At 28.1% G+C, this 15,260-nt stretch overlaps 4 long non-coding RNA genes across 12 annotated transcripts; all 4 read left to right on the top strand.

Annotated features, from left to right (window-relative positions):
- The first annotated feature begins 1,474 nt into the window (after positions 1-1,474).
- On the top strand, positions 1,475-3,497 carry LOC132931298 (uncharacterized). Of its 3 annotated transcripts, none has more exons than XR_009662442.1 (4): positions 1,475-1,720; positions 2,025-2,154; positions 2,662-2,761; positions 3,267-3,497. It is a non-coding gene; the product is annotated as an uncharacterized LOC132931298 (long non-coding RNA). The 3 variants fall into 3 exon arrangements; XR_009662441.1 differs by having other exon boundaries at positions 1,477-1,707; positions 2,025-2,167; XR_009662440.1 differs by having other exon boundaries at positions 1,477-1,720; positions 2,025-2,167.
- A 1,600-nt stretch (positions 3,498-5,097) lies between these two features.
- On the top strand, positions 5,098-7,214 carry LOC132931299 (uncharacterized). Of its 3 annotated transcripts, none has more exons than XR_009662444.1 (4): positions 5,098-5,451; positions 5,756-5,885; positions 6,392-6,491; positions 6,997-7,214. It is a non-coding gene; the product is annotated as an uncharacterized LOC132931299 (long non-coding RNA). The 3 variants fall into 3 exon arrangements; XR_009662445.1 differs by having other exon boundaries at positions 5,100-5,438; positions 5,756-5,898; XR_009662443.1 differs by having other exon boundaries at positions 5,100-5,451; positions 5,756-5,898.
- Positions 7,215-8,932: 1,718 nt separating this feature from the next.
- LOC132931313 (uncharacterized) lies at positions 8,933-10,944 on the top strand. Of its 3 annotated transcripts, none has more exons than XR_009662454.1 (4): positions 8,933-9,180; positions 9,485-9,614; positions 10,122-10,221; positions 10,727-10,944. It is a non-coding gene; the product is annotated as an uncharacterized LOC132931313 (long non-coding RNA). The 3 variants fall into 3 exon arrangements; XR_009662453.1 differs by having other exon boundaries at positions 8,935-9,167; positions 9,485-9,627; XR_009662452.1 differs by having other exon boundaries at positions 8,935-9,180; positions 9,485-9,627.
- Positions 10,945-12,662: 1,718 nt separating this feature from the next.
- Positions 12,663-14,674, top strand: LOC132931314 (uncharacterized). Of its 3 annotated transcripts, none has more exons than XR_009662457.1 (4): positions 12,663-12,910; positions 13,215-13,344; positions 13,852-13,951; positions 14,457-14,674. It is a non-coding gene; the product is annotated as an uncharacterized LOC132931314 (long non-coding RNA). The 3 variants fall into 3 exon arrangements; XR_009662456.1 differs by having other exon boundaries at positions 12,665-12,897; positions 13,215-13,357; XR_009662455.1 differs by having other exon boundaries at positions 12,665-12,910; positions 13,215-13,357.
- The last annotated feature ends 586 nt before the right edge of the window (positions 14,675-15,260 follow it).

The raw sequence follows: 15,260 nt of genomic DNA, 5'->3' as shown, positions 1-15,260 counted from the left end.
TTCTTATAAAACACTCAATTATTAATTGTATGCACCGACAGAGGGCGGTAGTGGGGGACGACATCCGATGCCCGATCGCCTCAGAGAAAAACTAGTTGGTCGTGTGCCGTTCACCGGACGGCCTTTTAACGTAATTGATGGTTGTTTTTACTTAGCTATTGGGTGTAGTTGTTGTTCATTTAATAAAGATTTTTGATATTATAAACGAATTGTTCATATTTTATGCCCGAAGTTAACACAAGTAAGTGTCTTGATCCTTGACTACTTGATTACGAAAATGATTCTAATTTATAATTTTTAACTTGCACATGTTTCATTTAACGTGATATTTTTACTTCATAAAAACTATAAAATATGATTTTATAAGTTAATTTTGACGAATAATACAAATTCATATTTTTAGATTCTGAACGGAGTGATGAATGTATTGATTTTACAATGATTTTTGTGTCTGTCATCACTTTTTGGAGTAGTAATAATGCTTCGTTTTTGACTTCAGCCCCTCTTTGAAAAGACAAAATCGATTTTTAGATTTTGCTGTAACTCAAAAACGAATCTTTGTAAATACTTGAAATTTTCAACAAACGTTTATATTAGCGTTATCTATTTGCGATTAAATTTTCAAAATATTTTGACATTTTTTAGGCTACTTATAGATAATTAAAACTTATCGTGGTAAATAAAATATAAAAAATCGTTAGTCACAATTTTTGTTTATAAGCATTTAAAGTTCAAATGTTTAGAAAATATATGAAAATCACGAAAATTTACAAAGAATTTTGAAGTTGAAAAATCATAAAATTTTTGTGATTTATACTTAAGGTTCAAAAATCCAATACTAGGTTATCCATAAGTTTTCCTTCAAGTAACCGTTAAAAAAATATTCCGGTGTCAATATAGAAAACATGTTATGTGCGTATGAAATATAATTTTTTACGAAATCGCGTAAAATAACGATGTATTACAATTTAAATATGGGTAACAATATAATATGTCCAACTAATTATCATTGACTGACAAATCATCTCCGTTCAGAATCGTTTTTCGTATACAATGCTACCCGTCGTTGCATTCAAATTTAACACATCCATTATAGTGACCAGTGACCTACTCTCCATCTCTACTATACAGCGGAGCGATACCCACTTTTTTCATATTGAAGAGGAGCAAATTTTCAGTTGTTGTACAAATGTATTCTTTAGTTACACTTATAATAGGTACACTTATATTCTACAAAACATTCTGGTATATTTGTAGGTACTATCTTTTATGGCTTATCATAATTATTATTTCTTATCGTCTGTTATATATTATGTCTATATTTCATAATGTCATTTTGCAGTTTTACATTCGTATTTGTATTAAAGTTTCAATTGTAAATCGTTTTCAAGAATTTTGTAATAAAAATGAACTTTGTCTGTTAGTTTATGTATTGATTGTTTCCATTTCAAAATTATTCAGTGTTGTCCACGTACTAGTTGTTATATAAAAATTGTTGTTCTCCTTACGGTGTCTAGTAGCGACATTTTATCCTCCATTGGACCATTATACATATTTAACTTACTATTTTTTTTTAGATGGCTGTACAGCAGATCACTCAATACATGCTGAGACATGAATTCACATTTCTACCACTATGCAAAATATCAACATCCTACGTTGAAAATGGACTAGACGATACTGCTAATAATAATGGTTTTGTGCAACGTGCGTGTAATGGGTATTGAATTTAATTGATATTAAACTAATAGTAGTGTTACAAAAAGTCAGTGTCATGAAACCCTGACCATTAGATTATAAGAAAATGATTCTAATTTTCCATAATTGACATTCAAATATTACATTTAAGCTGATACTTCATAAGCAGAATAAAAAATGATTTAATATCATAACTTTGACATGATTTTACATGGTAATTTAAACAAATATTACAGAGTCATACTTTGAACTCTTTGTAAAACACAGTATTCTCAAGTTATTCTCCAACCATTTTACATATTTAAATGACTATTTTTAATTTTTAGATGGCAGTACAGCAGGTCACTCAATACATGATGAGACATGAATTCACATTTCTACCACTATGCAAAATATCAACATCCTACGTTGAAAATGGACTAGACGATACTGCTAATAATAATGGTTTTGTGCAACGTGCGTGTAATGGGTATTGAATTTAATTGATATTAAACTAATAGTAGTGTTACAAAAAGTCAGTGTCATGAAACCCTGACCATTAGATTATAAGAAAATGATTCTAATTTTCCATAATTGACATTCAAATATTACATTTAAGCTGATACTTCATAAACACAATAAAACATGATTTTACATGGTAATTTTAACAAATATTACAAAGTCATATTTTAAACTGCTTATAAAACACTGAATTCTCATGTTAGTGTCTAGAAACCTTGACTACTGTATTATGACAATGATTCTTATTGTATAATGTATACAAGTATTACAAACTCTTATTATTTTAATATTGAAAAGCAGCAATTTTAAGTTAATGTACAAGTGTATTGTTTACTTATATTTTGTTTTACATTAAAACTCAACAAAACATTCTGGTCGATTTGTACTATCTCTTTTATTGCTAAGCATTATAATTATTTCTTTAACCATTATACATATTTAACTGACTACTTTGTGTTTTAGATGGCAGTACAGCAGATCACTGGAGGCATGCTGAGACATGAATTAACATTTCTATCACTTGGGAAAGTTACAACATCTTCCGTTGAGAATGGAATAGAAGGTACTGCTAATAATAATGGTTTTATGCAACGTGCGTGTAATGGGTATTGAATGTAATTGATATTCAATTAATAGTAGTTTTACAAAAAGTTAGTGTCATAAAACCCTAACCATTATATTAAGTAAATGGTTCTTATTTGCCATTATTAACTTCCATATATTTCATTTAGGCTCATACTTAATAATAAACACCATAAAACGTGCTTATATATCATAATTTTGACTCATATTACAAATTCATATTTTTAGCTGCTCATAAAAATCTCAATTATGATGTTAGTGTCATGAAACGTAGACCATTAGATTAAGTGAATGATTCTTATTTACCATTACTAACATCCATATTTGTCATTTAAGCTGATACTACATAAACACTATAAAACATGTTTTTTATATGATAATATTGACCAATATTACAAATTCATACTTTGAACTGCCAGTAAAACACTGTATTCTCAAGTTATACTCCAACCATTATACATTATTAACTTACTACATTTTTTCAGATTGCAGTATATCAGATCAATCATGGCATGCTGAGACACAAATTCACGTTTCTACCACCAAGGAAAGTATCAACATCCTATGTTGAAAATGGACTAGAAGATACTGATAATAATATTGGATTCATGCAATGTGCGTGCAATGGTTTTTGAATATAATTGATACTAAATTAATAGCTGTGAAACAATTGAGATTTGTTAAATATCTGAATAAAATAATAGTAAACATCTTTAGCTTGTATTGTTTATTCTTAAAATTTACCTATGCTATAAATATCTTTTATTTTTACTATATTTAAATGATCATTATAAAACATGTATAAAACACTCAAATATTAAGTTAATGTTTAGAAGCTTGAACAATAGTTTAAGAAATTTACCATTATTATCTTTCACGTGTTTCATTTAACCTGGTATTTTGAATGCACTATAATACATGTTTTTATATGATGATTTTGACAAATTAACTGCTTATAAAACACTCAATTATTAATTGTATGCACCGACAGAGGGCGGTAGTGGGGACGACATCCGATGCCCGATCGCCTCAGAGAAAAACTAGTTGGTCGTGTGCCGTTCACCGGACGGCCTTTTAACGTAATTGATGGTTGTTTTTACTTAGCTATTGGGTGTAGTTGTTGTTCATTTAATAAAGATTTTTGATATTATAAACGAATTGTTCATATTTTATGCCCGAAGTTAACACAAGTAAGTGTCTTGATCCTTGACTACTTGATTACGAAAATGATTCTAATTTATAATTTTTAACTTGCACATGTTTCATTTAACGTGATATTTTTACTTCATAAAAACTATAAAATATGATTTTATAAGTTAATTTTGACGAATAATACAAATTCATATTTTTAGATTCTGAACGGAGTGATGAATGTATTGATTTTACAATGATTTTTGTGTCTGTCATCACTTTTTGGAGTAGTAATAATGCTTCGTTTTTGACTTCAGCCCCTCTTTGAAAAGACAAAATCGATTTTTAGATTTTGCTGTAACTCAAAAACGAATCTTTGTAAATACTTGAAATTTTCAACAAACGTTTATATTAGCGTTATCTATTTGCGATTAAATTTTCAAAATATTTTGACATTTTTTAGGCTACTTATAGATAATTAAAACTTATCGTGGTAAATAAAATATAAAAAATCGTTAGTCACAATTTTTGTTTATAAGCATTTAAAGTTCAAATGTTTAGAAAATATATGAAAATCACGAAAATTTACAAAGAATTTTGAAGTTGAAAAATCATAAAATTTTTGTGATTTATACTTAAGGTTCAAAAATCCAATACTAGGTTATCCATAAGTTTTCCTTCAAGTAACCGTAAAAAAAATATTCCGGTGTCAATATAGAAAACATGTTATGTGCGTATGAAATATAATTTTTTACGAAATCGCGTAAAATAACGATGTATTACAATTTAAATATGGGTAACAATATAATATGTCCAACTAATTATCATTGACTGACAAATCATCTCCGTTCAGAATCGTTTTTCGTATACAATGCTACCCGTCGTTGCATTCAAATTTAACACATCCATTATAGTGACCAGTGACCTACTCTCCATCTCTACTATACAGCGGAGCGATACCCACTTTTTTCATATTGAAGAGGAGCAAATTTTCAGTTGTTGTACAAATGTATTCTTTAGTTACACTTATAATAGGTACACTTATATTCTACAAAACATTCTGGTATATTTGTAGGTACTATCTTTTATGGCTTATCATAATTATTATTTCTTATCGTCTGTTATATATTATGTCTATATTTCATAATGTCATTTTGCAGTTTTACATTCGTATTTGTATTAAAGTTTCAATTGTAAATCGTTTTCAAGAATTTTGTAATAAAAATGAACTTTGTCTGTTAGTTTATGTATTGATTGTTTCCATTTCAAAATTATTCAGTGTTGTCCACGTACTAGTTGTTATATAAAAATTGTTGTTCTCCTTACGGTGTCTAGTAGCGACATTTTATCCTCCATTGGACCATTATACATATTTAACTTACTATTTTTTTTTTAGATGGCTGTACAGCAGATCACTCAATACATGCTGAGACATGAATTCACATTTCTACCACTATGCAAAATATCAACATCCTACGTTGAAAATGGACTAGACGATACTGCTAATAATAATGGTTTTGTGCAACGTGCGTGTAATGGGTATTGAATTTAATTGATATTAAACTAATAGTAGTGTTACAAAAAGTCAGTGTCATGAAACCCTGACCATTAGATTATAAGAAAATGATTCTAATTTTCCATAATTGACATTCAAATATTACATTTAAGCTGATACTTCATAAGCAGAATAAAAAATGATTTAATATCATAACTTTGACATGATTTTACATGGTAATTTAAACAAATATTACAGAGTCATACTTTGAACTCTTTGTAAAACACAGTATTCTCAAGTTATTCTCCAACCATTTTACATATTTAAATGACTATTTTTAATTTTTAGATGGCAGTACAGCAGGTCACTCAATACATGATGAGACATGAATTCACATTTCTACCACTATGCAAAATATCAACATCCTACGTTGAAAATGGACTAGACGATACTGCTAATAATAATGGTTTTGTGCAACGTGCGTGTAATGGGTATTGAATTTAATTGATATTAAACTAATAGTAGTGTTACAAAAAGTCAGTGTCATGAAACCCTGACCATTAGATTATAAGAAAATGATTCTAATTTTCCATAATTGACATTCAAATATTACATTTAAGCTGATACTTCATAAACACAATAAAACATGATTTTACATGGTAATTTTAACAAATATTACAAAGTCATATTTTAAACTGCTTATAAAACACTGAATTCTCATGTTAGTGTCTAGAAACCTTGACTACTGTATTATGACAATGATTCTTATTGTATAATGTATACAAGTATTACAAACTCTTATTATTTTAATATTGAAAAGCAGCAATTTTAAGTTAATGTACAAGTGTATTGTTTACTTATATTTTGTTTACATTAAAACTCAACAAAACATTCTGGTCGATTTGTACTATCTCTTTTATTGCTAAGCATTATAATTATTTCTTTAACCATTATACATATTTAACTGACTACTTTGTGTTTTAGATGGCAGTACAGCAGATCACTGGAGGCATGCTGAGACATGAATTAACATTTCTATCACTTGGGAAAGTTACAACATCTTCCGTTGAGAATGGAATAGAAGGTACTGCTAATAATAATGGTTTTATGCAACGTGCGTGTAATGGGTATTGAATGTAATTGATATTCAATTAATAGTAGTTTTACAAAAAGTTAGTGTCATAAAACCCTAACCATTATATTAAGTAAATGGTTCTTATTTGCCATTATTAACTTCCATATATTTCATTTAGGCTCATACTTAATAATAAACACCATAAAACGTGCTTATATATCATAATTTTGACTCATATTACAAATTCATATTTTTAGCTGCTCATAAAAATCTCAATTATGATGTTAGTGTCATGAAACGTAGACCATTAGATTAAGTGAATGATTCTTATTTACCATTACTAACATCCATATTTGTCATTTAAGCTGATACTACATAAACACTATAAAACATGTTTTTTATATGATAATATTGACCAATATTACAAATTCATACTTTGAACTGCCAGTAAAACACTGTATTCTCAAGTTATACTCCAACCATTATACATTATTAACTTACTACATTTTTTCAGATTGCAGTATATCAGATCAATCATGGCATGCTGAGACACAAATTCACGTTTCTACCACCAAGGAAAGTATCAACATCCTATGTTGAAAATGGACTAGAAGATACTGATAATAATATTGGATTCATGCAATGTGCGTGCAATGGTTTTTGAATATAATTGATACTAAATTAATAGCTGTGAAACAATTGAGATTTGTTAAATATCTGAATAAAATAATAGTAAACATCTTTAGCTTGTATTGTTTATTCTTAAAATTTACCTATGCTATAAATATCTTTTATTTTTACTATATTTAAATGATCATTATAAAACATGTATAAAACACTCAAATATTAAGTTAATGTTTAGAAGCTTGAACAATAGTTTAAGAAATTTACCATTATTATCTTTCACGTGTTTCATTTAACCTGGTATTTTGAATGCACTATAATACATGTTTTTATATGATGATTTTGACAAATTAACTGCTTATAAAACACTCAATTATTAATTGTATGCACCGACAGAGGGCGGTAGTGGGGACGACATCCGATGCCCGATCGCCTCAGAGAAAAACTAGTTGGTCGTGTGCCGTTCACCGGACGGCCTTTTAACGTAATTGATGGTTGTTTTTACTTAGCTATTGGGTGTAGTTGTTGTTCATTTAATAAAGATTTTTGATATTATAAACGAATTGTTCATATTTTATGCCCGAAGTTAACACAAGTAAGTGTCTTGATCCTTGACTACTTGATTACGAAAATGATTCTAATTTATAATTTTTAACTTGCACATGTTTCATTTAACGTGATATTTTTACTTCATAAAAACTATAAAATATGATTTTATAAGTTAATTTTGACGAATAATACAAATTCATATTTTTAGATTCTGAACGGAGTGATGAATGTATTGATTTTACAATGATTTTTGTGTCTGTCATCACTTTTTGGAGTAGTAATAATGCTTCGTTTTTGACTTCAGCCCCTCTTTGAAAAGACAAAATCGATTTTTAGATTTTGCTGTAACTCAAAAACGAATCTTTGTAAATACTTGAAATTTTCAACAAACGTTTATATTAGCGTTATCTATTTGCGATTAAATTTTCAAAATATTTTGACATTTTTTAGGCTACTTATAGATAATTAAAACTTATCGTGGTAAATAAAATATAAAAAATCGTTAGTCACAATTTTTGTTTATAAGCATTTAAAGTTCAAATGTTTAGAAAATATATGAAAATCACGAAAATTTACAAAGAATTTTGAAGTTGAAAAATCATAAAATTTTTGTGATTTATACTTAAGGTTCAAAAATCCAATACTAGGTTATCCATAAGTTTTCCTTCAAGTAACCGTAAAAAAAATATTCCGGTGTCAATATAGAAAACATGTTATGTGCGTATGAAATATAATTTTTTACGAAATCGCGTAAAATAACGATGTATTACAATTTAAATATGGGTAACAATATAATATGTCCAACTAATTATCATTGACTGACAAATCATCTCCGTTCAGAATCGTTTTTCGTATACAATGCTACCCGTCGTTGCATTCAAATTTAACACATCCATTATAGTGACCAGTGACCTACTCTCCATCTCTACTATACAGCGGAGCGATACCCACTTTTTTCATATTGAAGAGGAGCAAATTTTCAGTTGTTGTACAAATGTATTCTTTAGTTACACTTATAATAGGTACACTTATATTCTACAAAACATTCTGGTATATTTGTAGGTACTATCTTTTATGGCTTATCATAATTATTATTTCTTATCGTCTGTTATATATTATGTCTATATTTCATAATGTCATTTTGCAGTTTTACATTCGTATTTGTATTAAAGTTTCAATTGTAAATCGTTTTCAAGAATTTTGTAATAAAAATGAACTTTGTCTGTTAGTTTATGTATTGATTGTTTCCATTTCAAAATTATTCAGTGTTGTCCACGTACTAGTTGTTATATAAAAATTGTTGTTCTCCTTACGGTGTCTAGTAGCGACATTTTATCCTCCATTGGACCATTATACATATTTAACTTACTATTTTTTTTTAGATGGCTGTACAGCAGATCACTCAATACATGCTGAGACATGAATTCACATTTCTACCACTATGCAAAATATCAACATCCTACGTTGAAAATGGACTAGACGATACTGCTAATAATAATGGTTTTGTGCAACGTGCGTGTAATGGGTATTGAATTTAATTGATATTAAACTAATAGTAGTGTTACAAAAAGTCAGTGTCATGAAACCCTGACCATTAGATTATAAGAAAATGATTCTAATTTTCCATAATTGACATTCAAATATTACATTTAAGCTGATACTTCATAAGCAGAATAAAAAATGATTTAATATCATAACTTTGACATGATTTTACATGGTAATTTAAACAAATATTACAGAGTCATACTTTGAACTCTTTGTAAAACACAGTATTCTCAAGTTATTCTCCAACCATTTTACATATTTAAATGACTATTTTTAATTTTTAGATGGCAGTACAGCAGGTCACTCAATACATGATGAGACATGAATTCACATTTCTACCACTATGCAAAATATCAACATCCTACGTTGAAAATGGACTAGACGATACTGCTAATAATAATGGTTTTGTGCAACGTGCGTGTAATGGGTATTGAATTTAATTGATATTAAACTAATAGTAGTGTTACAAAAAGTCAGTGTCATGAAACCCTGACCATTAGATTATAAGAAAATGATTCTAATTTTCCATAATTGACATTCAAATATTACATTTAAGCTGATACTTCATAAACACAATAAAACATGATTTTACATGGTAATTTTAACAAATATTACAAAGTCATATTTTAAACTGCTTATAAAACACTGAATTCTCATGTTAGTGTCTAGAAACCTTGACTACTGTATTATGACAATGATTCTTATTGTATAATGTATACAAGTATTACAAACTCTTATTATTTTAATATTGAAAAGCAGCAATTTTAAGTTAATGTACAAGTGTATTGTTTACTTATATTTTGTTTTACATTAAAACTCAACAAAACATTCTGGTCGATTTGTACTATCTCTTTTATTGCTAAGCATTATAATTATTTCTTTAACCATTATACATATTTAACTGACTACTTTGTGTTTTAGATGGCAGTACAGCAGATCACTGGAGGCATGCTGAGACATGAATTAACATTTCTATCACTTGGGAAAGTTACAACATCTTCCGTTGAGAATGGAATAGAAGGTACTGCTAATAATAATGGTTTTATGCAACGTGCGTGTAATGGGTATTGAATGTAATTGATATTCAATTAATAGTAGTTTTACAAAAAGTTAGTGTCATAAAACCCTAACCATTATATTAAGTAAATGGTTCTTATTTGCCATTATTAACTTCCATATATTTCATTTAGGCTCATACTTAATAATAAACACCATAAAACGTGCTTATATATCATAATTTTGACTCATATTACAAATTCATATTTTTAGCTGCTCATAAAAATCTCAATTATGATGTTAGTGTCATGAAACGTAGACCATTAGATTAAGTGAATGATTCTTATTTACCATTACTAACATCCATATTTGTCATTTAAGCTGATACTACATAAACACTATAAAACATGTTTTTTATATGATAATATTGACCAATATTACAAATTCATACTTTGAACTGCCAGTAAAACACTGTATTCTCAAGTTATACTCCAACCATTATACATTATTAACTTACTACATTTTTTCAGATTGCAGTATATCAGATCAATCATGGCATGCTGAGACACAAATTCACGTTTCTACCACCAAGGAAAGTATCAACATCCTATGTTGAAAATGGACTAGAAGATACTGATAATAATATTGGATTCATGCAATGTGCGTGCAATGGTTTTTGAATATAATTGATACTAAATTAATAGCTGTGAAACAATTGAGATTTGTTAAATATCTGAATAAAATAATAGTAAACATCTTTAGCTTGTATTGTTTATTCTTAAAATTTACCTATGCTATAAATATCTTTTATTTTTACTATATTTAAATGATCATTATAAAACATGTATAAAACACTCAAATATTAAGTTAATGTTTAGAAGCTTGAACAATAGTTTAAGAAATTTACCATTATTATCTTTCACGTGTTTCATTTAACCTGGTATTTTGAATGCACTATAATACATGTTTTTATATGATGATTTTGACAAATTAACTGCTTATAAAACACTCAATTATTAATTGTATGCACCGACAGAGGGCGGTAGTGGGGACGACATCCGATGCCCGATCGCCTCAGAGAAAAACTAGTTGGTCGTGTGCCGTTCACCGGACGGCCTTTTAACGTAATTGATGGTTGTTTTTACTTAGCTATTGGGTGTAGTTGTTGTTCATTTAATAAAGATTTTTGATATTATAAACGAATTGTTCATATTTTATGCCCGAAGTTAACACAAGTAAGTGTCTTGATCCTTGACTACTTGATTACGAAAATGATTCTAATTTATAATTTTTAACTTGCACATGTTTCATTTAACGTGATATTTTTACTTCATAAAAACTATAAAATATGATTTTATAAGTTAATTTTGACGAATAATACAAATTCATATTTTTAGATTCTGAACGGAGTGATGAATGTATTGATTTTACAATGATTTTTGTGTCTGTCATCACTTTTTGGAGTAGTAATAATGCTTCGTTTTTGACTTCAGCCCCTCTTTGAAAAGACAAAATCGATTTTTAGATTTTGCTGTAACTCAAAAACGAATCTTTGTAAATACTTGAAATTTTCAACAAACGTTTATATTAGCGTTATCTATTTGCGATTAAATTTTCAAAATATTTTGACATTTTTTAGGCTACTTATAGATAATTAAAACTTATCGTGGTAAATAAAATATAAAAAATCGTTAGTCACAATTTTTGTTTATAAGCATTTAAAGTTCAAATGTTTAGAAAATATATGAAAATCACGAAAATTTACAAAGAATTTTGAAGTTGAAAAATCATAAAATTTTTGTGATTTATACTTAAGGTTCAAAAATCCAATACTAGGTTATCCATAAGTTTTCCTTCAAGTAACCGTAAAAAAAATATTCCGGTGTCAATATAGAAAACATGTTATGTGCGTATGAAATATAATTTTTTACGAAATCGCGTAAAATAACGATGTATTACAATTTAAATATGGGTAACAATATAATATGTCCAACTAATTATCATTGACTGACAAATCATCTCCGTTCAGAATCGTTTTTCGTATACAATGCTACCCGTCGTTGCATTCAAATTTAACACATCCATTATAGTGACCAGTGACCTACTCTCCATCTCTACTATACAGCGGAGCGATACCCACTTTTTTCATATTGAAGAGGAGCAAATTTTCAGTTGTTGTACAAATGTATTCTTTAGTTACACTTATAATAGGTACACTTATATTCTACAAAACATTCTGGTATATTTGTAGGTACTATCTTTTATGGCTTATCATAATTATTATTTCTTATCGTCTGTTATATATTATGTCTATATTTCATAATGTCATTTTGCAGTTTTACATTCGTATTTGTATTAAAGTTTCAATTGTAAATCGTTTTCAAGAATTTTGTAATAAAAATGAACTTTGTCTGTTAGTTTATGTATTGATTGTTTCCATTTCAAAATTATTCAGTGTTGTCCACGTACTAGTTGTTATATAAAAATTGTTGTTCTCCTTACGGTGTCTAGTAGCGACATTTTATCCTCCATTGGACCATTATACATATTTAACTTACTATTTTTTTTTAGATGGCTGTACAGCAGATCACTCAATACATGCTGAGACATGAATTCACATTTCTACCACTATGCAAAATATCAACATCCTACGTTGAAAATGGACTAGACGATACTGCTAATAATAATGGTTTTGTGCAACGTGCGTGTAATGGGTATTGAATTTAATTGATATTAAACTAATAGTAGTGTTACAAAAAGTCAGTGTCATGAAACCCTGACCATTAGATTATAAGAAAATGATTCTAATTTTCCATAATTGACATTCAAATATTACATTTAAGCTGATACTTCATAAGCAGAATAAAAAATGATTTAATATCATAACTTTGACATGATTTTACATGGTAATTTAAACAAATATTACAGAGTCATACTTTGAACTCTTTGTAAAACACAGTATTCTCAAGTTATTCTCCAACCATTTTACATATTTAAATGACTATTTTTAATTTTTAGATGGCAGTACAGCAGGTCACTCAATACATGATGAGACATGAATTCACATTTCTACCACTATGCAAAATATCAACATCCTACGTTGAAAATGGACTAGACGATACTGCTAATAATAATGGTTTTGTGCAACGTGCGTGTAATGGGTATTGAATTTAATTGATATTAAACTAATAGTAGTGTTACAAAAAGTCAGTGTCATGAAACCCTGACCATTAGATTATAAGAAAATGATTCTAATTTTCCATAATTGACATTCAAATATTACATTTAAGCTGATACTTCATAAACACAATAAAACATGATTTTACATGGTAATTTTAACAAATATTACAAAGTCATATTTTAAACTGCTTATAAAACACTGAATTCTCATGTTAGTGTCTAGAAACCTTGACTACTGTATTATGACAATGATTCTTATTGTATAATGTATACAAGTATTACAAACTCTTATTATTTTAATATTGAAAAGCAGCAATTTTAAGTTAATGTACAAGTGTATTGTTTACTTATATTTTGTTTTACATTAAAACTCAACAAAACATTCTGGTCGATTTGTACTATCTCTTTTATTGCTAAGCATTATAATTATTTCTTTAACCATTATACATATTTAACTGACTACTTTGTGTTTTAGATGGCAGTACAGCAGATCACTGGAGGCATGCTGAGACATGAATTAACATTTCTATCACTTGGGAAAGTTACAACATCTTCCGTTGAGAATGGAATAGAAGGTACTGCTAATAATAATGGTTTTATGCAACGTGCGTGTAATGGGTATTGAATGTAATTGATATTCAATTAATAGTAGTTTTACAAAAAGTTAGTGTCATAAAACCCTAACCATTATATTAAGTAAATGGTTCTTATTTGCCATTATTAACTTCCATATATTTCATTTAGGCTCATACTTAATAATAAACACCATAAAACGTGCTTATATATCATAATTTTGACTCATATTACAAATTCATATTTTTAGCTGCTCATAAAAATCTCAATTATGATGTTAGTGTCATGAAACGTAGACCATTAGATTAAGTGAATGATTCTTATTTACCATTACTAACATCCATATTTGTCATTTAAGCTGATACTACATAAACACTATAAAACATGTTTTTTATATGATAATATTGACCAATATTACAAATTCATACTTTGAACTGCCAGTAAAACACTGTATTCTCAAGTTATACTCCAACCATTATACATTATTAACTTACTACATTTTTTCAGATTGCAGTATATCAGATCAATCATGGCATGCTGAGACACAAATTCACGTTTCTACCACCAAGGAAAGTATCAACATCCTATGTTGAAAATGGACTAGAAGATACTGATAATAATATTGGATTCATGCAATGTGCGTGCAATGGTTTTTGAATATAATTGATACTAAATTAATAGCTGTGAAACAATTGAGATTTGTTAAATATCTGAATAAAATAATAGTAAACATCTTTAGCTTGTATTGTTTATTCTTAAAATTTACCTATGCTATAAATATCTTTTATTTTTACTATATTTAAATGATCATTATAAAACATGTATAAAACACTCAAATATTAAGTTAATGTTTAGAAGCTTGAACAATAGTTTAAGAAATTTACCATTATTATCTTTCACGTGTTTCATTTAACCTGGTATTTTGAATGCACTATAATACATGTTTTTATATGATGATTTTGACAAATTAACTGCTTATAAAACACTCAATTATTAATTGTATGCACCGACAGAGGGCGGTAGTGGGGACGACATCCGATGCCCGATCGCCTCAGAGAAAAACTAGTTGGTCGTGTGCCGTTCACCGGACGGCCTTTTAACGTAATTGATGGTTGTTTTTACTTAGCTATTGGGTGTAGTTGTTGTTCATTTAATAAAGATTTTTGATATTATAAACGAATTGTTCATATTTTATGCCCGAAGTTAACACAAGTAAGTGTCTTGATCCTTGACTACTTGATTACGAAAATGATTCTAATTTATAATTTTTAACTTGCACATGTTTCATTTAACGTGATATTTTTACTTCAT

Source organism: Rhopalosiphum padi, unplaced genomic scaffold, assembly GCF_020882245.1.
Source record: "Rhopalosiphum padi isolate XX-2018 unplaced genomic scaffold, ASM2088224v1 scaffold1, whole genome shotgun sequence".
Taxonomy (NCBI): Eukaryota; Metazoa; Arthropoda; class Insecta; order Hemiptera; family Aphididae; genus Rhopalosiphum; species Rhopalosiphum padi.
The sequence above is the reverse complement of the archived record's forward strand: the minus strand, read 5'-3'. Positions and strand labels throughout refer to the sequence as shown.